At 49.9% G+C, this 24724-nt stretch overlaps 1 long non-coding RNA gene across 1 annotated transcript in view; it reads left to right on the plus strand.

The window, feature by feature from the left end:
* LOC146766959 (uncharacterized) overlaps window positions 1–24724 on the plus strand; it is a 44945-nt gene continuing 20221 nt past the window's right edge. The window contains exon 1 of the long non-coding RNA XR_014956632.1: window positions 1–24724. This exon is cut by the window's right edge and continues 6937 nt beyond it. This is a non-coding gene — a long non-coding RNA (uncharacterized LOC146766959).

A 24724-nucleotide genomic window follows, 5' to 3' on the forward strand; every position in this document is an offset into this window, starting at 1 on the left:
CAGCACGGATGCACTGGGCAGCTGGAAAACCATGGAAGGTGCTCTCTTGGCCAGGCCACCTGGCACACCCAGTAATGATTGGGGCTGGATAGAGAATTATCAACACAGATGGGTTTGCACTAAAATAGCTCCGTCCCATCTCCTCCTCCCAGCCTTCTCCTCCTCTCTTCGGCAAAGCGACACAGTCGAAAATTGGTGAGTTTTAAATTTTTTCAAGATTTTTTTTAATTCTGGAAACAGGAGCAAGTAAATGGGCAACAAAAGAGCCCAACATCACCGAGGTTTCTAAAAGAAGTAACTTTTTTTGCTGGAGGTGGGGGAGCACCAGCCCACCTTTCTTGCTGTGGATGCTGTGGCTGCAAAGGGCTGAGGCACTGGAGAAGGAAGGACACGCCAAGGACTGCAGTGTAGCCTCCAACTCCAACCTGCCAAAAGCATGATCCCAAATCTAGCTGCCACCCATCCTACTTGGAGATCTTGGGCAGTGTTGCTCAGAGGCCTTGTCCCCAGTGTCACCTGCGTTCAGCAATGGCTGTGAGCACTGAGGGTAAAAACCCAACCAGAGCACGTCAGGAGGCTATAATAAAAGGTCCACAGCATAACACTGTCCCTGCAGGATTTAAAATCCACATGCCATCAGATGTGAGCAAGGGGAGCCCCATATCTGGTACAGCACCTGCCCAGTGTCCCGTTCTCCTGCAGCCACTCCAGAGCCCATGGCGAGGACTGGATGCAGGGGAACATCACCCACATTGCAGAGTCTGCACTGGGGAGAGGAAATTCACTCCAGCTGCCAGCTCTGCTGATAAAACAATCTCCTTTCATCTCTTACTGCCTCTCACTCCACTCCTTCATTCTTTATTTTCTTTTTTGTTGCACCCAAGGGCCCGTGGTGCCCTTCATGCCCTGCGTCACACTGACGTCAGGAAGGCAGCCAGGGCCATGATCATGGGGCTTCTTTCACAACCTGCCTGCCCTGGGGATGCTCATTAATCAAGATCCACAGATAACAGCCCTGCAGAATGACTGCCAGCAGTCCCAAGGGAGCCCACACTGGATTTTCGGAACAGGCACCCTGGCAGAGCAGGAACAGGGTGAAGTGCTGGGAAAGGAGGCTAGAAAAGGGCAGGTACAGGGCTGGAGGGGCTCCAGGTGTGTGCACTGTGCCAGCACTGGGCTTAGAGAGCCCTGGTCCAGGGGAAGGTGTCCCTGTCCATGGCAGGGGCAGGGAATGGGATGAGTTTTAAGGTTCCTTCCAACTCAAACCCCTCTGTGATTGCTCCAGGGTTGGCACAGGACCTTCTGCATGCACCCTGGGACAAAAAAGGCATGGATTTGGCCACAGGCCTCTGGCTCGGGCAGTCCTTCTTGTTTATGCATCCTATCTTGCTGGCTCAATGCTCGGCTGTGGATATTGAGCATCAGCCCTGTCAGGAAATATCGGAGTCATCCCACATCCACATGGCAGTGAGAGCAACAAGTCTTCAGTTTTTCAGTTTTCCCTTCTTCTTGGAGATCTTTACAAGTGAAAAGGAAATAAAAAAATCTTTAAGAGTTTCCCAGCCCTACCTCCTTCTCCTTCATGCCTGCTCCCAGCTGGAAAACAAGGATTACCTTAGCTGCTGGATTTCTCTTGCTCAAGGATGGTTATTTGCATGGCTTTGTGGTAAAGCCTGGTTTTGGGAAGAGGGCATGAATTTAGGGCTCATATCAAGCCACAACCCTCATTTTCAGAATGTGACCCCTCCTTCCTGCATAATGAAAATCCATTCCTTGTCTTGGGGGAGGGTTCATTATAGGCAGAGGAGACCAGTGTGGTTTGTACATGGAAAAGAATTACTATGAGACACTTCTTAAAACATTTTTTTTTAAATTGATGTGCTCCTAGTCTTCTGTTTGCTGGTGGGTAATTAAGTCAATTAACAAGCATCTGTTTATTTATTTCCCTCATTGATGGATGTAAGCAGTTTGGATAGCAGTTTGTAACAAGGGCCCGCTGCAGCTTGCCCGCTGATCCATGAATATTCAGGCAATCGCTGCACTCCATCTACAGGACCTGCTCCTCCACCTCCAGGAACCTGAGAATGAGCTCCAGGGTGGGCAGGGATGGGACAGACTGTCAGCCTGGAGCTGGGATCCTGCCTGTGGCTGGACAGGCCTTAGAGCAACCTGGTCTGGTGGAAGGTGTCCCTGCCCATGGCAAGGAGTGGAACCAGATGGGCTTTAAGGTCTCTTCCATCCCAAACCAGTGTGTAATTCCATGATTCTAAATTCCCTTGTAATCTGCATTTTGGCAAAGTCCCTCGGACACTCTCAAAGTCCTCTTGGGGCTGTTTTTGCTCCTTCAGACCAAGGCTTCAGCATCCTTCAGAAAGCATTTGAGGGCAGCTCATGGAGGCTGGAAAACAACACCCACCTTCCCTTAGCCCACAGGGAGATGGTCAGATTTAACACCTCACCCCAAGCACAGCGCTCCACTCCTCCCCACATCCATGTGCTTCCTGGGGGACTTGGTGAGGAAGCCCCACACAGAAAGCAGCAGTTCCCTGGGGATTTGTCTATCTTGGGATCATCCAGGCAAATCTCCACCAAGCCCACTGACCCTCCTGGGGGTCTCCCCAGGACCTTTTTGGGGTCACCAGAGCACCCCAGACACCACTGTCCCCATGTCTTTTGTGAAACGCGCTCCGCGTGCTCAGAGCCAAAGGCCAGGAGCCTGGCCAGTAACATTCCCACATGGACAAAACAACTCCCAGCGCCGCCTTCAAAGAGTTATTTAATCACAGGCAGCACAATTAAGGAAGCCTCGGAGCCAGAGAAAAAGGGATTAGCAGACTCTGGGCAGAGCATTCATCACAGCGAGCAGTTTTGCAGGGGCGCATCTGCTGCTGACTCCTCTCCTGCAGACACACCGGTTTTATTGCCATGTCAGCACCAGGGATGTTTACTCTCTCTTGGAGCCCAAACCCTGCAGCGCTGAACACGCTTGTTTTCCACGAGCTGGGGGGAAAGGGATGCTCCCAGACCTGGGAATTGCCATTAGCACCTCGGAGGAGGCTGCACCAAAAGCGGTTCTGGGGCTCTCCACTCCTGCCTGTGTGCCTGGGAGAAGGGAAGGCAAGGCACCTAAGCACCCTTTTGAAATTCCTCCGATTTGATAAATTAATTTGTTTAAATGAGCAATTAGAGCTCAATTTAGTGCTAGCTCGTTGCAGCTTTGCTGGATGGCTGCACCTTCCCCTCTCTCACTCTTCAAATTAGAGTTTTGGGGTTTTACAGGAAAAATCATTGGAGTTGGGAGTGAAGTCAGGCATGGAACAAATCAGGAATGACAGTGGGTGAGGGAGGGCACAGATGGGAGGGTCATCCCCATGGTGCAGGAAGATGGTCACCCTTATTTCTCCACGGCGCTGGAGATTTGGCCAAATCCTGCTGTTGGACATCACCAGGTCGGCCTCGTTTCAGAGCTCACAGAAATTTGCTATCCAGTTTTGAGACAACTCAAAAAAGTCCATCAAGAGTCCCAGGAAAACCCTCAAATTTACAACAGAGCAGGAGGCATCATAATAACAATAATAACAGTAACGATAATTGGATGAAAGCTTGCTGTAATGAACTGGCTGCAGCCCAAAGCTGCCCAATAGACTCAATTTCCATGTGACATCTGAGTGAAGGCACCAGATAAATTCACATCACATGGCTTTTTTGATAAATAAAAGATCCCTTCATGGCAGTGAAGAGCTGGGACCTTTTTTCCACCCACGTTGACCCCAGAGAAGCCAACTCGGTCATTGATGCCCCTGGATCCCTGGAAGTGTCCCGGGCCAGGCTGGACACTGGGGCTTGGAGAGGCCTGGGTTAGTGGAAGGTGTCCCTGCCTGTGGCAGCAGGTGGAATGGGATGGGCTTTGAAGTCACTTCCCACCCAAACCAGTGTGAGATTCCAAAATTCCACAATAATTGCACACTCTGAGCCCGCCTTTAATTCTTTTTAGAGTCTCTGGAAGACAACTGATTAAGACATCATTTTCCTGGGCAAATGAAATTATGTGCTTCCCCCTGAGGAAATAATTTCTATTCTGCACTTTTTCCTTAATCCCACACAATTTGAGAGACAGTCGATTTATAGATTTCGGAGACTCCCTTTTCTCCCACTGCTGCCAGAAACGAAATGGATCAGGCACATTCCGCCCTGGCTGAGGTTTCTGTGCGTGTGCCAAGCATTCTTCCTGTCCCCCATGTACAGGGTGTGCAGGGATGAGGGAGTGGAGGACTTCAAACAGCACCTGGAATTCCAAAGATGGCACAGAGGAGGCATATCCTGACCACAGAAAGGGGTACTTGATCTGAATTCTAGGGAGGAAAAGGAAAAAAATGTGGATGGTTTTGGGGGCCTTTACAATCCAGCCTAAATAGGGTCACTCTCACAGTTATAATTAGAGTTAATAATTACCTCTGTCTGATATCCTCCTCTCCCAAGCCCTTTACACATGGAGCCAACAGAGAGCAGCAGGGGAAGGATCCAGCAAGGATAAGACCTCTGGAGGCAGAGGGAGAAGGAGGGGTGAGATATCTCATCACTGCATCCCTGCCAAACCCCACTCCCTGAAGGAGCAGAGCTGCATCCCGGTATTCGTCAGGAGAAAAACAAACCTAAACCAACCAACCAAAACAAACATAAAGCCTGCTCCCCCAGACAAAACAAATAATTTTAAAATCCCCAACTCTTCCCCTACAAAAAAACCCCAAAACTCTAGCCCCGTCAAAATACAGTACTCGCAAAGAAACAAGCAAAAAAAAAAAATCCCCTAAAAATATCCCCAAACCCACCCCCAAAAAACAACCCAAAAAATGAAACAAAAAACCTAACTGCCCAAAACCCACCCCAAATCAAAGCACAAACCCAAAAACCCTAGAAACAAACAAGTGCAAAATAAAACCAAACCCCTCCCCAAACCCCCTCAAAAATAAAAACCTCCTTCAGAAACAACCCCCTTGCCCCCCAAAACCCTAGAAAAATCTTCAACACCCCAACAAAACAACAGGTTCTGGTTTGAACATGGAAAACTCCCTGCAGGGAAGGGAGATGCTGTTATCCACATCCATCCTGAACTTCCCAACAAACCGTCCAGGGGTAGCACCTACCCTTGGCCAAATCTGTGCGTGTCCAACACCCCCTGGTTTTATCATCCTTTTCAGCAGAGCATTCCCAACTCCTGAAAAACGCCCTTCTTTGGCCATTTCTTGGGGACATTTCATCCTTCCCAGAGCTGTCCAGCGCTCGCAGGCGTTTGGAGCTGCTGCCCCCCAAGGGAGGAAGGGGCTGCTCTGGGCTCCTGCTCAACAGGAACATGAAATAAACCTTATGGCATCATCTCATCTGGCCTTGCCTCTGCTCCAGCCCCTCCCCCAGAGGTGCAGCTGCCTTGGAGGAGCTCTGGGTTGGAGGAGAGGTTTTGGCATTTGGCTCCCGCAGTGCCCCCTGCACTTTCTGGGGTGGTGGGGTTGCTCACACCGCAGCAAAGGCAAACATGTTTTTCCTGAATCTCCCCCTAGAAGGAACTCGGGGAAGAGTTTGGGGGGACTAAAACTAAAAAATAAAAATAGTTGAAACCCCTAATTAAGCTGGAGGCACCAGCACAACTGATAACAGCGTCTCCATGCCTGGGGTTTAGGGTGGGTTGAAAGCCAACAGGGATACAATCCTACAGGAAACTCATCTTGCTGCTTCCTCAGCTCCTGCCATGGCTTTGGATCAAACTCACATTCCTATGTGGACACCTTTGGGACTAACTGGAAATCATAAAATCATGGAATAGTTTAGGTTGGAAAGGATATTGAGACACCATCTTGTCCCACCCCCTGCCATGGGGAGGGACACCTTCCATTATCCCAGGTGGTTCCAACCCCATCCAACATGGCCTTAGACACTGCCAGGGATGGAGAATCCACAGCCTGGACTTACTCCCCGTTTTCTTGGTGCCCAGAAATTCTCTCACGGAAAGTATGGATCTTCCCCTTGAATCAGCACTACCATAGACACTCCTCTGTCAGAGAATTTCCCCAAATATGCTACTGCTGCAGAAGGTGCTGAGGCGGGACTGGCAAACACACTGAGGACTGATACAGGCTGAGCTTGTAAAGGGGAGAGCAGAACTGTCAGCTTCCAGGGTATGGCAAACAGAGATTCCTCTGATATTCACATGTTCCCCAGAGAAAAAAAAAATATATTGAAAGCACCCCATGTCAGAGCAGAACTTCCAGAACAGCCCTTGCAGTACCTCCAGCAGGGATGGTGTGTGGCAGTATCCATCCTCAAATTGTTCCTCCCAGTTAGGTACAGCCCTGATGACAGGGCGATCTGGGACACATTTCTGGATGTTTTGAGATCCTGTCCCCTCTTACCTCTGCACTTGTGGGGAGGGAACTCTCAGCATTCCTTCCTTCTCCTCCAGCTGGGAGCAGGTGCTGATGCATCTCTTTGGTACACTGGGTGTTCCAAGCTCCCTCCTTCATCCTCACAGATGAACTTTGTGTCTGGCTGCAGCCTTCAGTGCTTTGGGGCTGGATCACAGGATCAGAGAATCCCAGGATCCCAGAATGGTTTGGGTTGGGAGAGAGCTTAAATCCCATCTCGTTCCAACTCCCTTCCACTGTCCCAGGTGGAGCGTGACACTGCCATGGCCCTTCCTCATACAAGTCCTTTCAAAGGGCTGAGGGATGGACCAGCCAACACTCAGGGAGAAAGGGAAAACCTCCCAGGACTTCTGCCTGCCCCATGGTGCCCGGAGTGGGCAGCCACACCATGGAGGGATTACAATAAACCCATAAATCAGACCAGGGAAAGCAGGGAGCATAAACACCCCTATGAACCCTGAACACACAGGAAAGTGGATTTATAAGCAGAGGCAGGAGTTTTAATAAATACCTATTCCTGGGGAAACTGCCTCTGGCACCATCAGAGTGGAACAGAGGGATGACTGGTGCCCTGTGAGCACAGAGAGAAGATGGAGCCTGTGACCCACCTACCTGGCACTGGGAATGTGGCTAATAGGACCTGGAGTGCCCTGGGATAGAGGAAAGTGTCCCTGCCCATGGCAGGGCATGCAACTGGACCATCTTTAAAAGCCCTTCCAACTCAAACCATTCCATGTACAAACACGTCCTTTGGGAGCTGTGCCCACTCCACTGCCCTCCCTCCACCCCGTGCTGCATTTAAACCAAAGCAGCATCTGAAATTATTGCCCTGAATCTCCCTTCCAACTGCCAGCTACATTTTCTGGGCCACAAGCCCCTGACAACCCATTCCTTGAAGGATGCAAGGAAATCTTCCAATGGTATATGGCAGCCTTTCCTTCCTTTGTTACAGGCACCACTTCCTCAGGGATGAGCCCTGTATTTATACCCTCAGCTAGAGGATGCTCAAGCAGGTTCCAGGGGGACAGGCAGCATCTGACTCCATTCTCCATCCTCCTAAATCCCTGACTCTTCAAAATTCCCTATCCCTCCAAACCACCCTGCAGGCGACCAGGCCCGGGATGAACTCCAGCCCCTGATGGCCACAGAGGCTGCTCTTCCCCTGCAGCTTTCTGCTTGCTTAAGCACTGCTTCTCTTATTAAATTCAGAAAAGCAATAACATCCCCAGCAATAGATGCCACTCACAATAGCTCAGGGAGCAGATAAGGCTCCCAGAAATGTGTTATTCCTGTTCAAAGCCTTGGTCACAGTGACCTCCGCAGACACTTTAAACTCAGGCTGGTTTAAATTTGGTTCTTTGTTGTTGCATCAACTTTTTAAGGAAATTTTCAGTGATCCTAAGCCCTGCTCATATCTGCTGTGCTCTGGTTTCTTTCTTCATTTAATGAGGCAAAGCCTAGTTAATTAAAAAAAAGATCTCCATTTCCCAGCTGACAGATTGCCCTTGGCCCAAGCAATTGTGCTCCCCACCCCTCTCCTTCTCCCTCCTCCCAAGAGATGGAAACCAGCTCTTTGATGAGATGTGTTGACACCTTACAGGGACCCAGTAAATTTTTTTAAAAATTTAAATAATAAGGAAGCAGAGTCGGTTTTCTTGCCACTGGACCCTAAAGCTGGGGAATGTTACTGCTTTAGGGTGCAACACAGTCCCACAGCATTCCCACACTGCATCCCTGGCCCGGCCCTGCAGGAGATGGGACCTGCACCTCTCCCACTGCTTCCACTGAGATGGAGGCAGATGTGGGCATCTCCTGCCCACAGCAGGAGATGGAGGCAGCTCCAGGCCCCAGCCCTGCACCACACACCTCTGCTTCAGGCTCCTGAGGTGCAGGTAGGAATAAAAATGTTTTTTCTCTAGAAAAGGCTCCTTCCTCCCCTCAGTTTGGCACCCCCCCCTCATCTCCGCCAAGACAAATCCTGGTGGGCACAGCCAGGACCAGACTGGCTCCTGGAAGGGGAAGAGGCCAGAACAGCCAAAGCCAGGCAGACTGGGCAGCTGGAGAGAGAGGGGCAGGGTGGTTTCATGGAGCTCCACGTGGAAAAGCTCCCCTATCCCTGTCCCCACACCATTTTCAATGCAGAAGCTGCAGACACACATGGCTGCATCCCAAACCCCTCCGTGTAATTACAGATCCACGGTTTCTTCTGGGCTTCCACTTATTTAATCATCCTTTCTCATCTGCCTCTAATACCCTGAGCTCTGTCAGAGGGCAGAAACACAGCCTTTACATCCAGAAGGACAAGAGATCCCTGCAACAGCTGCTATATTTAACAGAAAAAATACACTGGGTTGCCATGGCAACCCTGACTTCTAAAAATAGAGCTGCCATATCCAGCACAGCCAAGAGCACAGGCAGTGCTGACGGAAGCTGCTTTCCCCGAGCACTGGGGAATGGAAGTAAACTTTTATTCCTCGCCGGAATTGCCACGGAGCAAACTGTGCAAAAAAAAAAAAAAAAAAAAGAAAAAAAAAAATCAGACGTGCCTTTGCTAATTAAAGCCTCCCTCATGTGCAGGATCCCCACTTCCCTCAGCTCGAAGACTGATCCCTGAACTGCAGTTCTTGGGATCAACAGGGTGCTTTGGGAATGGCGGCAGGGCTGAAGCCAGCTGGATGAAGATGGAATGATGGTGCTGGAGGTGGTTGGGTTTCCTGCTGGCACTGACATGCTGAGGCTCAGCGTGACCAACTGCCCACGGCTTGGTGACCCATCAGGGTCACCCCCAGCCAGCAGAGTTGCCGGGGTAGGGCTGGGTTTGGGCACCCTCGGGGGACACTCAGCCTTGCCTTCTGTGTTTCAAATGACCTGCAGAGAGCGGTGATGGGGATGCACAGCTTTCCAAATGGCCTTTTCCCCCCATTCCACCAACAAAACCAGTTCTCTGGGCATTGAATCAGGGGCATTCTCCTTCCCCACTGAAGACAGACCCTGTCACCAAAACGCATGCCGAGCTCTCTACAGCAAGAGCCAGCTGAGCATCCCCCAAAATCTGATTAGCAAGGCTGAGTAGTCACAGCCTGCCTAGGAGCAGCAGTTGCTTCCCATTGCACCCCAAGGCTCCAGTCATCTCCCCAATTCTCCTTAGCATTTCTTGCTCCGAGTAGAGGGTGTGCCTCTGACAGCTCACAGCCCCCCGATGCTACTCACCAGCCCTGATCCTGTGGGTGGGAGGATCACAGTGCCCTGCCCGAGCTCTCCCCGAGCAGCTCTGGCTTCCAGGAACCCTTGGGCACAGAGGGGGAGGGCTGAGTGCCTGCTGGAGGAGACACGGTGCTGCTCGACTCCTGCTCTGCTCCCAGGAGAAAGGACTCTTCAAGAGCAAAACACTTCACCTTCTTGTAGCAGTCAGAATGTCTGTGTGAGTGTTCTTTCTTTTTCTTTCCCCCCCACTTAAGAAAAACCAGATTGCCAGACCTGATGGGAGCCTAGGGCAATCTAGTGCAACATCTCCTCTATTTCATTGTTAGTACCAGCAGCCTCAGAGCAGGGTCCAGAGGAGGCCATGAGGATGCTCAGGGAACCAGGCTGGGAGAGCTGGGGGTGCTCACCTGACTCATCTCCCACCTGTGGTGCCTCCCCTCCACCAGCCGTGCCTCTGGGCTTGCCAAAGGCCCTGGCAGGGCACAGGAGGTGCCCAGTCCAGCCTGTGACCCAGGGCTGCACGGGATGGAATCGCTGCGGGGCACTCAGCTGAGAAGCACCCAGAGGGTGCTGCTGTGCCATGAACACCACCCTGCCCGTGTGCCCTCACCAGGCTGAGGCTGCTGCAGCATCCAGCTCTCCGAGGGGCTGCCAGGAGGGTGCGGGAGCAGGGAAGAGCCTGACAGCATCAGCACAGGCTTGGCAAGGGGCAAAGGGCCCTCGCTGAAGGACTTCAGTTCTGTTTGCTTCATCCCGCTTCATCCTGACCCAGTTCCTGGCCAGTCCCCACTGGCCATGAGCTCACTGCAGAGAGGAGAAAACGCTGGATGTTTCTCTGGCTCCCTCCGTCACCCGTGATGTCCTGCTACAGCTCCTGCTCGGCACCTTCCCCCAGCCTCTGGAAGCAGAGCACTTCCCCTCCTCTATTTTATGTCGTGCCTGGCCCACTTTTACACCCACCCTGAATCCCCTTCCCCCCTGCAGTGCCCAGAATGGTGTTTCTGTAGCTGACGGCTATGTCAGCATCACAGCAGCACCTTCTTGTCACCGGCAAGGACAGTAAATTCCTGCCCAAATAAATCCCTACCTTTGCAAAACTGTGCAAAAGGAAAGGCTTGAATGGCGAATAAACTCCTAAACCGGCCAAATGGAAAAGGGAGTGGATGAGATTTACACTCTGTGCCACAGGGTGATGGCAGGGGGTGCAGCTCCTCTGGCTAAGCATTGGGAGGATGGAGGGAGGGATGTTTGCTGCTGGGGCTGCTGCTTTTAGAGCAGGACAGGGAGTTAAGTGCCCGGAGCCTGTTGCTGCTAATGATGTTTGTGTTTCAGGCCTAAACTCAGATCATGGGAAGATGATTTAGAAGGAAATTCTTTAGTATAAGGGCAATGAGTCCCTGGCACAGAGCAGCTGTGGCTGCCACTGCATCCCTGCAAGTGTCCCAGGCCAGGCTGGACACTGGGGCTTGGAGCACCCTGGGATAGTGGAAGGTGTCCCTGCCATGGCAGGGGGTGGGAATGGATGAGTTTAAGGTCCCTTCCACCCCAAACCATTCTGAAATTCTATGAAATAGATTTCACCAGGGCATCCTTCTCTCACCAGGAGAGTTTCTCTCAGTATGGCCAGACCAGGTGTGGAGGTAACAGCAGCCTGCATGTCCAGGCCCAGCCATGCTGTGCTCATGGTCAGGTGGGTGCTTTCCCAAGGAAACCTGGCTCCCCACGGCTCTGTCCCAGCCCCAGCCTGCTGCCATCAGCCACAGGAATGCAACAACAGCCCTGCACAAGCCCACACTGACCCGTGGAGCTCGTGGCCCACGTGTGGGCTGCACTCTGAAAGTGAAATGTGAGAGAGGTCATGGAAGGTGCTCAAGACTTACAGGGGATGAGGCAGGACAAACACAGTAAGATGCTTAATTTTAAGTGGATCTGGATGGATTTACCTCAAAGGTTTGCTAGGACTCCTGGGAGAAGCTTTGTAGGTGGAACATTCCCGGCCCCAAAAAGGATGAGATGCATCGCAGCAGAGCCAGAGCAGCAGCACATCCAGGCAATGACTCCAAACAGGAGGAGAGATCCCAGAATTCTGCATCCCTGGATGTCCCACCACCACAGATGCTCACCTCCCTCCTGGTTTCATGCCACCAGGCTGGCTCAGGTTTTTGTTCTGTCCTTGCAGACATCCTTCACCCTTCACTCTCACTTCTGACAGGATAAAAATGAGAAAAATCACAGCAGAATATTCCTGTTTCATCAGGAATCCATGGAGAACACACATTATAAGCCAAGGGGCACCATAGGTATATTCAACCTGCTGGAAATGATGACTTTTGATTCCACTGCTGTCTCAGACCATAGAATCCCAGACTAGTTTGTTTTGAAAGGGCCTTCAAACCTCCTTCCACTATCTCGGGGTGCTCCAGCCCCAGTGTCCAGCCTGGCCTGGGACACTTCCAGGGATGCAGGGGCAGCCACAGCTGCTCTGGGCACCCTGTGCCAGGGCCTCACGGTGGCTTGTCCAGCCTTTTCTCCAACAAAACCTGATTCAACCACGCTGAATTTTGCCTCAGGTTTCCTTTCTTTGCTCCAAGTCCAGCTGGGTCTCTCTCTAGGAGCCAGGAATTAGGTAGAACAGCTATTCCAAAGTAAATTGCCCTACAATTTCTTTTCCATAGCAAGAGGGTTTTTTTTTTTAGGGCAAACCACTTTTATCCTTGAGGAAAATGTCAGCAGGAGGAATAGCCAGGGAAAACTTGGCTGTGCTGCTGTCCTGGAGTTACTGTCAGGTAAAAAAAGGCCACTGAGTTTCTCCTCTGCAGGTTTTGTGGCCAAGTTCTTTAACTTTCCCTCAGCTCAGCTGAAGATGTCAGAGCTGGGGTTCCCTATAAATACTCTCAGCCTCGGCTGGGGAGAACAAACCAAAAGGGCACAGGAACCATGGAGCTGCTCCAGCCAGGGAAAAATGTCTGTAATTAATGTAGTGGGAAAATTACACATTTATATGGCCCCCCCAAATACAAGAGCAGACATCCATTTCCTGCAGGGCTGTGGACGCCTGCCAGCCCACAAATAAATCACAAAACCACAAAGCCAACAAGGAGGAAAAAAAGGAATTATCACAGAGGATGCAGCAGCCTTTTGTACCAGGAAAATCACCAGCATCTCCACCAGACATCTATTGTTTATCAATAATATTCCCTGATGTTTCCCACCATTTGAGACTGAGACAGGGAGGAATATTCAAGCAGAGCAACAGAGCAACATTGGATTTTGCAAACTCCAAAGGCACAGCCACAGCCAAGGGGTGGCTTGGGAGATGCACTGACCTGCCCCAGAGGCGTTTGTGGGACCAAACCCAAACAAACCCACAGCAAACCTGATATCAAATAGGCTTTGGCATGGGTGAAAAAATGGAATAAACCCAAAGTTGCCAACTTTCCTCCAGGATGAGGGTGTCTGGAGGGCAGGGATGGAGCACTCAATGGTCTGGCAGCACCTCCAGAGGGATCACGTCCAGTGATGCTGGAGATTAAAAATAAGAGAACAAACAATTTTGGTGGAGACTTGCAGTCCTACTCCCACGCATTTTCCCTCCCCTTGCCTGTCCCCATGGAGGTTTAATGGCCAGGGCCCCCACTTCACAGCACCCTGGAGTCACTTAGAGCCTCTCCATTGCTCTCCAGCTGCCTTTGCTCCAGCCATGGGATCATGGCAGCAGCTTTCCAGCTTCCCCGTGGCCTGTGAAGCTGTGTCAGCGCCAGGGGACTGCAGGAGAAGGTCCATTAGTGGGGTTCTGAAGGGCAGTTCCTGTTTTCTGCACCACCCAGGGCTTGTAAATGAACCATGCATGGTTGCCTGGGATATATTGTGGCTACAGAAACCCTGGCAAATGCATCAGCATTCCCAAGAGGGTTATTTTTTCTTTTCCACTCTGAGCTGAAGCACTTCAGGGGACACTCAAAACCATCCTGTGCTGCTCGCAGAACAGCTTCTCCACCACCTCTTTCCCTGCCACAGCCACAGGAACACTGATCTTATGGATTGCAAGCGACTCTAAAGGCCATCCACTTCCAACTAGACCAGGTTGCTCCCAGCCCCTTCCCACCAGGATGAGGTGGGTTTATCTCCCCAAGCTCCCTGATTTCACTGCCTGGCCACCAGAACCAGAGGTCCCACAACCAGGGACAGATGTGAAGAAATTTCTTCCCTATTCTAGGCTTGCCCATCCCAAATCCCCAGCCCTCCTGCTCTTACCCTGCAGTGGGGAAACACAGGTGGCACTAAGCAAAGTCAGGGAAGAGAGCAAAATGCTGCCCTGCACCTAAAGCACTTCAGCTTTTCCTTTCCTTACTGGCCTGCTCAAAAAAAAAAAAAAAAAAAAAAAAAAGGAAGAGAAATTTTATTTATTCACACACACAACAGTGAAACATTTGTTCTAAGAAAAAATCTCACTGATTCTTGGCTGTTTTTCCAGATACAGAGAGAAACAGCAGCCCTTAATGTCTGCCTGTTCCTCAGTGATTTGTGCTTTTGTGCTTTGAGCAACATTCCCAATTCTGATAAAGGTATTAGTGCATGTCTTGGGCTGAATTATAAATTATGAGATGCAAAGCCCTCTATTTATGCACTTCAGTGCTGAGAACTTACATGCAAAAGACACTCAAGCTCTCAAAGTTCCCACAGCAGCTCTCTCCACTCTGCACAGAAAAAGCACCCAGTTTATTTGGCTGTGTTTATGAGGGACACATTTCAGGGATTAGGGCAGGAACAGACATCTCCTGGATGTTTTCACAGCACTTTGCTCAGAGCAGTGGCTCCTGCAGCAATATCCTCTGAGTTGTGTCCAGGGCAAGCTCCCTCTTGAGATCGGCATGGCCAAATGGCACACAGGATAAGGACATTCAGGATAAACACATCTGGAAGTGGCTCCCTAGCTGCAAAGAAATGCTTATTAACACACTTTTTTAGGGCAAAAGTCAAACTAAACTAAAATGCAGTAAGCACAGATTTGAGTTTTCATTTGGGGAAGGAGGGGGAGAGGGAAACTGTCTCCAAAGCAGAGGACGCCCAGCATTGCAAACAGCAGATTAATCCTTTTTCGTTTGTGCTTCCACTTCCTTTTAACTGAAAGAATCACAGAATCATTAAGGTTGGGAAAGACCTTCAAGATCATGGAGTCTAACTGTGAATTCTGGAGCACAAAAGCATTTCTCTGAGCACCACATTCACACGCCTTTTGAACATTTCCAGCATTGGTGCCTCTGGGCAGCCTGGTCCAATACCTGACCAACTTTGCAGTGGGGACATTTCCCACAGTTTCCACTCTAAACCTCACCAGGTACAACCTGGAGCCGTTCCCTCTTGTCCTATCCCCTGAGCTCCAGAGCCTTGCCCAGCTCTGTTCCCTTCCTAGGACACTCATCCCAACAACAGGATAGAATAACAGGAAAGGGAGCTGCACTACCCCTTCATTTTTACAAAGCGAAAGAAAAAAACCACCTGGAAAAAAAGAAAAAAATTGTTTAGGCTAATCCGAAACTGAAAGTTTATATTCATTAGTTAGATTTCGAAAAACTAAGTTTACTTGGCTCAAAGTCAAATGTTTAATTTTACCTAAAAGCTTTAACTTTGCTTAAAATTTCTTATAATCTTAGAGGACTAAACAGCTCATTTTCGAAAAGGAAAAAAATAAAGCCCTCTCCCCCATCAGGGATTGAGGCAGGTGACAACAATAAGCAGCGATAAAAGAGCAGCAGTCTGTGTTCACAGAAAATGCCTCAGCTTGCCCATGTGCCCACAAGGATGCATCAGTTTATGTTGCCAAAACTGCCCTGTTTAATAATAATAATAATAATACTTAAATGTTCCCGCAGCCAAATGGAAAGAGGTGGTGATGCCTTGGCAAGAAATGGAGGCAAGTGCCCCAGCCAGGACTGCTGAAGGGTCCTGATGAGGGAGGGCCAGGTCCCACGCCCTGCTCTTGCCCTGCTCCATCAAGTGGCTGCTGTGGCTCTTGGGGGCTCACGCTGAGCCCTGCACTGCAGCCACAGCAACCCTGACACGAGGGGAGAGCCAGGCCTGTTGTTTCAGGAGAAGCCACTGCATTCGTGGCTCTGCTTCATCTCCCCCTCTGCATTTGGCTTGGGAGCCTTTGCAGCCCCCCAGAGATCAGCTCATCGCTTCCTCACCATTCCCTGTCCATCAGCATTCCTCAGAAACTGCTGTGTGAGTGCATACATCTGCCTGTAGTTCCAGCTGGCAGGAGGAGCTCATTGTGCTTGGGTTTAGGAACACTTTGGAAAAGCCTAGAGCCCGTCCCCCATCCATTTCATACAATCATAGAAGCACTAATCTTGGACAAGACCTCCACCAAGCCCAGAACAGTGTCTTTCTTTCTCTGTTTCCAAGAACTGAGATTTCCCTTCATTTGAGACTTCTCTAACAAACCAAAACCACATATTCACCCTCATTTGCAGTTTGTTGGTGTGCAGGCTTTCAGTGCTCATGCCAGCGGCTCCACAGGGAAGCTCCAGCAGGCTCTAGGAGCAGGCTCTGGGCAACGGGATTTTTGTCTGACACACAGTGAAAACTGATTTCTGGGGGCAGCCGCCTGAGCCTGCTGTGTTTGAGAGCATTGGCCTAAATTCTTGCTGCTCCTCTCCATTTTCCCAGCCACGATCCAATCCCAAGGAGAATTCCACATTCCCTGCAGCTTCTTCCAATGTCCAACAAAGCCTCAGGAGAACAGCAGCTTTTTTTTGTGCTGCTACCCTCTGGATCTGAAGGATACTCCTGAACTTTAGCCTGGCTCTTGCTCCTGGCCCCTCTCTGGGGCTTTGATCCAAGGAAGCCTCTTGACACGTTCCCCTCGCTCCGCTGGGGAATTCAGCACTGCAGTGTCTTGCATTGCAGATTATTTTTAGGGATGATCCAATTGAGACAGATAAAAATAAGAAACAAGCTGGAAAATCTTTGCTGGAGCTGACAGCAAGATGCTGTGGCTTACCAGAGCCTCATGGCCAGAGTGGAATTCCTGATCCAGGAGCACATCCCAGAACAGGTCAAGGGCTCATCCGCAGGGCTCGAAGGCCCAGTGTGCTCCCACCAGCACCCAACAGGACAAAAAAGCAGGGATCACCACAGATAAACACAGATACCTGCATGCCAAAATACCCAAATCACATCCAAGTTTCATTTCAAAGTTCAGGAAACATCACCCATAGCTGTCAAGGACATCTTAAGCAATAGCGGCCAGCCAGACTGATAATGTACTGCTGAATCTCACTGAAAGCCCTTAAAAATTATTGTCAGATCTTTAATAAGCTCAGCTGGCTGTGCAACCACAGCCCTCACTGTGTAGCTATCAACTGAAGAGTAGAAAGCAGTGAGACATCTCCCTGTGGCATATGCCCAGACTCCAGAAAATGTTTGGGGCAAAATTCCAGAGCACAGCAAAGGACAAAACTGATTTTTTTTTTTTAAATTTTCACTATTGTGAAGAAACAGGATTTGCTCTCAACTTGTTGGTCAGTATTGCCTGGGGAAAGAAAGTAAAAAAAAGAGCCACCCTCGAGAGATGACATGTCTAAACCAGTCACTTAGAGGTATTTATTTTTTTAAGAAGGGAATTTTCCCCTTTTTTTTGGTCAGGTTGATTATTGCCAACATTATTTTAACATCTGCTGTGCCTGCTGACCTACCACATTTACCCTACTTACATTAATTAAACTTTAATTAATCTTGCTAGATGTTCATCTAACATCAAAAGTAAGGCAAAAGCTTTGCCAAGCAAAGGTCTTGGCATGGCCGGGCAGTTTGGGTTTACATCATTTTATTTACACATTCATAATAAAGGGGAGGGGTTTTAAGTGCAGGTCACTTCTGATCTACTCACCTGACCCTTCGAACACCTGCTCTGCAGTTCTGTTCTGAACCAGCTTCACGAGGACTGGCACTTGTTGGGGTAATAAACATTTTGAGGGACTGCGTATTTGTTTTGGGATGCTCCCATGAGTCCAGGCCCTCAGATACCTCAGATTTCTCCTCCCAGGCTGCCAATCAGGTCTTGTATTCCTGTTTCTTAAAAAAAAAAAAAATAAAGGCAAAAGGGCTTTTCTGCCAGCCCACCCTGGCAGTGCAGGGGTGCAGTCTCTGCTCCATGCACACACAGCTGTTTTCCAGTCAGCCTTGCTCAAATAACTCCAGCCAAGTTTCCTGACAAGTCAGTATTCCTCTCCTCTCTGCCTCCAAAATAAATTCACTCACATCCCAGGCTTGGGAAGGGAGGGAGAGGCAGCATCAGGAGTTTCTTGTGGCACCTGGACCACTGGTGTCACATTCCCCCTCACCAGCCAGGGCTGCAGTAACCAGTGGGGATTAAAACAGATCCTGGCGCTCTCCTCAGCTCAAAAGAGTCACAGAATCCTTAAGGTTGGAAAAGACTTTGAAGATCTTTGAGTCCAGCTGTTAACCTAGCACTGCTTTTCACTGATTTCAGCAGGATCAGGTGGGAAACCAAAAGCCAGGTGCACATGCACACTTCAAGGATCAACAAGCAGATTGTTGGCACCCAGAATTGTCCTCTTGCGTGGTTCACTCCAGTCTCACCTTCAGCAAAATGGCTCTGCCTTTGATCCTGGGAAAGCCACTTATTTTAGAGCTATTCCTCTAAAATTGCTTGAGCAAGACTCCCTCTTTTTCTTTCTTTCTTTTGCAAGCAGGAACTTTTAAAAGAAGGTTTTTGGAAAAGGATATTTTGGCTACAAACTTTTCAGTTTAGTGCTTGGCAGGCACCAAGCATTTAAGCTTTGAAAAATAAATATTTGTTCAGAGCTTTGGGATTTTGCTATTCTTTTGGCCTTTCTAAATGGAACTCCAGGTTGGTGCTGTGAGTGGGGAAGATCTGACACAAACACACACACACACAAAAAAACCCAAACCATCAACCCTCAAGGATTTCCAGTGATCTCTGAATGAAAAGATCTGAATCCAAGTCCAAATTCCCAGGAGGAGCACACATGGATTCATGGAGTGCTTCCCCCTGAATGACAGCTCCCAGGTAGCATTGAAGGGTGTTGGAATTGTGAAATGGTTTGGAAAGGACCTTAAAAATCTTCCCATTCTCCTCCCTGCCATGGGCAGGGACACCTTCCACTGTCCCAGGTTGCTCCAAACCTTGTCCAGCCTGGCCTGGAACACTCCCAGGGATGCAGGAACAGCCTGTTTGAGGGTGTAAGGGAATTCATTGTTCCAAACAATAACCACCTATTTGTGGTGGTTTACTTTCAGTCCATCCAAGGAGAAATGCTCCTGGTGAGTGTTCTGTGCACTAACAGAGGTTCCCAGTGAGACATCTTGTCCATCCTGAGCCCAGCAATGGAAACTGTCCGTGCAGGAATGCAATGGGTGCCTGTGCCATGAACACCTGGGCTAAAAGGTGCCCTGAGCACACAGCCTGGAGCAATCCCCCGGGTATCCCTTGGTCTGTGGTGTACAGAACAGAGCAACAATCTCTTCAAAACCACATCCTGCACCTCTCAGCAGCCCTGCAAAACCTGCAGCGAGCCTCCTTTCCTGGGACCCTGCAATGGTTTTATTTCCAAACTCATTTGCTCCATGGGATTTAAAAAAAAAAAAAAAAAAAAAAAAAAAAAAAAAAGGCAGAGAGGTAACAAGAGAAATGGAGCATTTGAAAATGTGTGCTGAACTTCACACAACAAACTCATTAGTTCAGGCGGCCCCGTCTCTATGGCAACCAAACAGCACAAAAACAAGGCATTAACACCTAAATTTATTAGTGGGCAAGTGCTTAGCTTTTATCATTCCATGGGGTGTATTCCCCTCCGCAACTCACTGGGGTTCCCAAGGAAGACGGTTTTGGTTCAAATGCCAACACAAACATCAGAACACCATTTACAGACAGCTGAGCTGGAGCTTTCGTACTTTCAATCACAGTTTGGAAAACAAACAACAAAACAAAACCGAGAAAAAGAGGCTGCGTGTAGGGGAGTTACCCAGTTTCCACTTTGATGTGCGAAATTGTTAAAGGTTTGCAAGCCACGGGAAAGGGGCGAGAAATATTTTCTCTCCTATCCTAACATGAAGATCTTCACAAGGAGGAGGAATGGAGGGTATAAGCTGGTTCCACCAAAGTAATGTCTAAGTGCCCTGCCTCTATTTTAAATTGATATTAGGAAAATGTGTAACCCAATCTCCCCTGTGCCACAGGCTCTTGGGAGGAGTGGGGCTATTTGGATTTGTTCCAGGAATAGAAAGGGCTTGGGCATAAAGATGCTGAAAGCCGCATTTAAATGCTTCCCATTTAAAGCATCTTCCCCATTCCGAGGGCCCTAGGTGAATTCCAGTGGCCCCAAGAGCACAGGCCAAGCTGGGACAGCTTGCAGAAGATAAGGTGTCAGATCTCTCTCTGCAGGTCGGAGTGAGGCAGGAGAACAAAGGATGTGTCTCAGCCCAAGGCACACTTGAAGCTGTGCTGGGGCTCACAGTGCTCTTCACATTTATGTAAGTGCTCACTGAACTTCTTTTTTCATCTTTGCTCCAGGGTTTAGAACAACCTTCAGCATGAATAAGGATCTGGCTTTCTTGGGGTGGATAGTCTTAAAGAACCTAATCCTGCTCACTGTCAGAGAGAGAAAATCTCTGCCCAGGGAAGCTGTGGCTGACCCTGTGTCCTGGTTTGAAAAGCAAAACCAGTGAGAGGCTCTAAGTCAGAAATACAAATTATTAGAAAAAAGGGAACAAAGAACCAAATACATACAATAGCACAAAAGAAGGACCACTGACAGAGTCAGAGATACAACCTGACACTCTCTGGCTAGGGCAGTGGTAGCAGATATGGTTCTGTCCAAGCAGTGGTCCTGTAGAGTGATGGAGTTTCCCTCTGGAGGTCCAGTGCAGAGGTCTCAGCTGTTCCTCTTGGAAGAGGGGATCTCCTTGCTGTCTGCACAACCCCGCTGATATCCTTGATGGCATCGTTTGGCTCCTCCCTCTGGGCGGAGCATCTCACGTGGCTAAAAGAACAGGTTCCCTGGAGGGACTTATCTCTGAGTCATGAGATAAGGAAAGAAAGGGATCGCAGCTCCAGGTGGTAATGGAATACATCCCAATATTATAACCTAGGACACCCTGGATCCCTGGCAGTGCCCAAGGCTAGATGGATGGAGCTTGGAGCACCCTGGGAGAGTGAAAGGTGTCCCTGCCTGTGGCAGGGGGTGGAACAGGGTGAGCTGTGAGGTCCTTTTCAACCAAAGCCATTCTCCCTTCCATCATGCACATCTGTTTCCAGTTGAGAGGCACCTTGTCCTGGGGCTAATTCAGACCTAATCACTAAACATTCTGCATCTCCATACAATGAAGCAAGGAGAATCAATCCAGGCTACACACTCAGGAAAAATGTTTAGTGAGAAAAGCAACGCTGCACCAGGAGACGATGTCTTAAAAATGTCAAACCCAGCATCCCTTCAGGTGGAGTCAGAAAAGCACCTCTGCTGCTACCAAGCACAGATTTAGCCATCACAGTGTAGAAGGTCTGATGGCAAATTGGTTGACGGCTGCCACCTGATTTCAGCCATGTGAGCAGCAAGTGCTTAACACAGGGGTAGTGATGCACTCCCCGCTGCCATTAGCAGCAGCACAGCCCAGCACTCATATCCATCCCCATGTCCTCAGGCAGCACCTCCTCCTGAAAGCACACTGCCAGGATTTCAGCTGACCAGGGCCCTACTTCCCAAGCCCTTCAGGCAGGTTGCAAGAAAGCAAATTAACATGTTGAAACCCTGACAATTTTCTTCTGAATCGAGGTCGCTGAGGATCTCACAAGTCCCTGACTGACTGGCTTGCTATCAGCTCAAAGGCATTTCAAGAACATTAGCACTAGTGCCAAAAATATCTGGGCTCATCCCTGCGGCAAAACAGCAGCAGGGGGAGGAGGAGGATGGGATGTAATGGCAGTGTCTGAACAGACAGAGAGATGAAGGGAACAGAGATGTTTGGGGTTTTGTTGGTTTTTTTTTTTGGGGGGGGGTGCCTTCCCCACTTGGAAGAGTAAACAAAGGAGATTTAAAGTCTTCTGTCAGCCAGAACTAACTCTGTCACCATGATGGTTCTTAGCTGGACTCGAGGATCTTAGAGGGAGGTCTTTTCCCACTGTAATGTTTCCACATATACCTCTGCCAATAGATCTCAGCACACAGCAGCAAAGCCAACTCGAAATAAACCTTCAGCACGCCCAGCCCCCTACAAAAAGCACTACAAAAGGGCTTCCTGACATCATGCCCAGCTCACCAGTGTTTTCCTCTACTGGAAATTTTGTTTGCTGTCTCCAGTCTCACCTTATGGTCTTTTCAAAATGAGGGGATTTTGGGTTTTACCAGTGAAATCATTGCTGTGGAACAAAATTCAGTATCAGGACAACATTTAGCAATCAGAACAACATTCAGTAATTGTAACAAGAACCATATCTGCAAGCTTCGGCACAAATACACCTCCAGATAGACCTGGAATAAGATCTCTCACAACTCTCTTTCACGGTGTTCACCATTTTATTTTTGGATTTGATGTGTAAATTAAGCATTTAGAGGCCTCCGTTCTGAGTCCTGAGGCTTTTCCCCCCAAAGTTCTCCTGGCTAACATTCCCTTGGGTTGAGGTGGATGTTTTGCCTGTGGTCCCTGTGAGCACAGACCAGTTCTGACTGCTCTTGTCACACACAGCAGGATTTCTGGGCACAGGGGCAAATGGATTTGAGCTGAAGGAGGGCAAGTATTAGATGAGATATTGGGAAGGGACTGTTCCCTGTGAGGGTGGGCAGGCCCTGGCACAGGGTGCCCAGAGCAGCTGTGGCTGCCCCTGGATCCCTGGCAGTGCCCAAGGCCAGGCTGGACACTGGGGCTTGGAGCAGCCTGGGAATAGTTGAAGGTGTCCCTGCCCACAGCAGGGGTTTGGGACAAGATGAACTTTAAGGTCCCTTCCAACCAAACCATTCTGTGGTCTGACCCCTAAAATTCACACATCTAGGCCTCTGTCCTGATGGGCAAAGCCACGCTGGGACAGATGCAGATCCTGGGAAGCAGCTTCTGGTCGCTGCTGCCCTCGGCGCACACCCAGAGCTGCAGATTGTGCAACAGCTCTGAGAAGCCACCCGGGCCCTGCAGAGCAGTGCCATGCTGAATGCATTAGCTGTGCTAGGAACAAATGAGTGAACCAAAGCCAGTTTTGTTGTTTTGTTGTTCTGCTGGGGGCAGAGGAGCGAGGCACGCAGCGGCAGAGGCGGAGCACGGTGACACCGCTCCCCACAGATCAGCCCAGGGGTGCCCAGATGCAGACCTGGAGGCTGTCCCTGCTGGAGCCTGTTTATTCTAGCCCTGCTTCCCTGCGTGCGTATTCCCAGCAGGAGGGGATGTAAACTGGCTCAACCATGCCTGCCCAGCCCTCCATCCTCCACCACATGCCAAAACTCTTCTGCTCACACTCTGCGAGGTCACATTTCCTGGCAGAGAGCTCAGCTCCTTCTCCCCTCTCCCTTCCCCCATGCTCCTAGTGAAATATGAAAACAGCCTGCCACCTGCCATTTGCCTGGCCTGCTTCTCTCTGTGTGCCAAAAATTAGCAACATACCCCAAAATGTAATTGGAAACACTGCACTGCACTGCAGGGGTCCCATTGCTGTTGCATACAGGAGGCTTGACAAAAAGCCAATTTAATTTCTAGATTCTCTGGGCTGCATGTGCTACACTAAGTGTACACTAACCTCCTCACAAAATCCCCTTTACCAAGCCAATTCCTATTAGTAGATTTAGATCTTTTAACAAGCCATGCCGTAGGAATCAGCGAGCTGTCACTGCCAGCACATTTAGGGCATTGTTTCTTGGAATTGGAGTCGTGTGGGAGGTCAGGAGTTAGAAGTCGGCATTCCCAAACTCCAGGGCCGGGAGCTGGGGAGTGCAGGCACAGCCGAAGGTGGCAGAGGATTCATGAGGGCTGACATTAACCCCAGGAAGGAAACTACCCTGCCCCCTGCTCCCCAGCAGAACTGGCACAAGTCCCGGAGGATCCTTGCAGGAGGACCTTTGCAGGAGCCTGTGGACATGGCTCCCACACCTCCGTGCTCAGGGCAGCTCTGACAGCGGAGCACGGCACCACTGATGCTGCCCAGGCTGCAGACCAGCCCTGCAGAGCCAGCAGTTCTCTCCTTCTTGCAGCAAAAGGGCAGGACAGGCGAGAAAGAAAATATAGGGCACCTCATTCACACCACTCCTCGGCAGAGAGCTCAGCCAGCAGATTTGTGAAACTGAAAAGCAACATTTCACCCCAAAAGAGCTGTTTACATTGTTAGGGTTGACTGGCCAGGCTTAAGAAAGAGCTGTGCCAAACTGGCTTATTATTAGCTCCCTTCCCCAAAACACTCGAGGCCTGCTCCTTTGTTAAGGGATGTCTGTATCCATGGAGCTGTGCTGAAATCCATGCGCCTCGGGGCCACCTGTACACAGACACAGGGAACTCAGCCACTCTGGCAGCAATAAAGATATATATTGGGAAGGAGTTGCTCCCTGGGAGGGTGGGCAGGCCCTGGCACAGGTGCCCAGAGCAGCTGTGGCTGCCCCTGGATCCCTGGCAGTGCCCAAGGCCGGGTTGAAGCACTCTGGGACACTGTAAGGTGTCCCTGTCCATGGTGGGGGGTGGAATGGATGAGCTTTAAGGTCTCTTCCAACACAAACCATCCTGGGATTCTGTGAAAATAATTGTCAGGCTGGAGCCAAAGCCTCACTGACCTCATGTTTCCCCTGAAATTGTGCTCCCTCCTCAACCTTATACCAAGGCTGTACAACACACTCGGGAGATCCAAACAGGAACAATTCTTCCATCTGCTCTTAGGGAGAAAAGTGCTTAAACCCAAAACACAGCACTATTAAGTATCTCCCCAAATCCTCCCTGGCCAGGTTCCTTGGAGAAGATGCAAAGAGATGCTCAGATCAGGCAGCTAGGGAACACTCAGGTGTGGCTCAAGGCTCAAACAAGACACTGGGACAATGCAATGCCTCTGGGGATGGAGTCTCTCAGCCCATCTCACAGAATCACAAGATCCTGGG

The sequence above is a fragment of the Lonchura striata genome, chromosome 7 (genome assembly GCF_050655825.1).
Source record: "Lonchura striata isolate lonStrDom1 chromosome 7, ASM5065582v1, whole genome shotgun sequence".
NCBI lineage: Eukaryota > Metazoa > Chordata > Aves > Passeriformes > Estrildidae > Lonchura > Lonchura striata.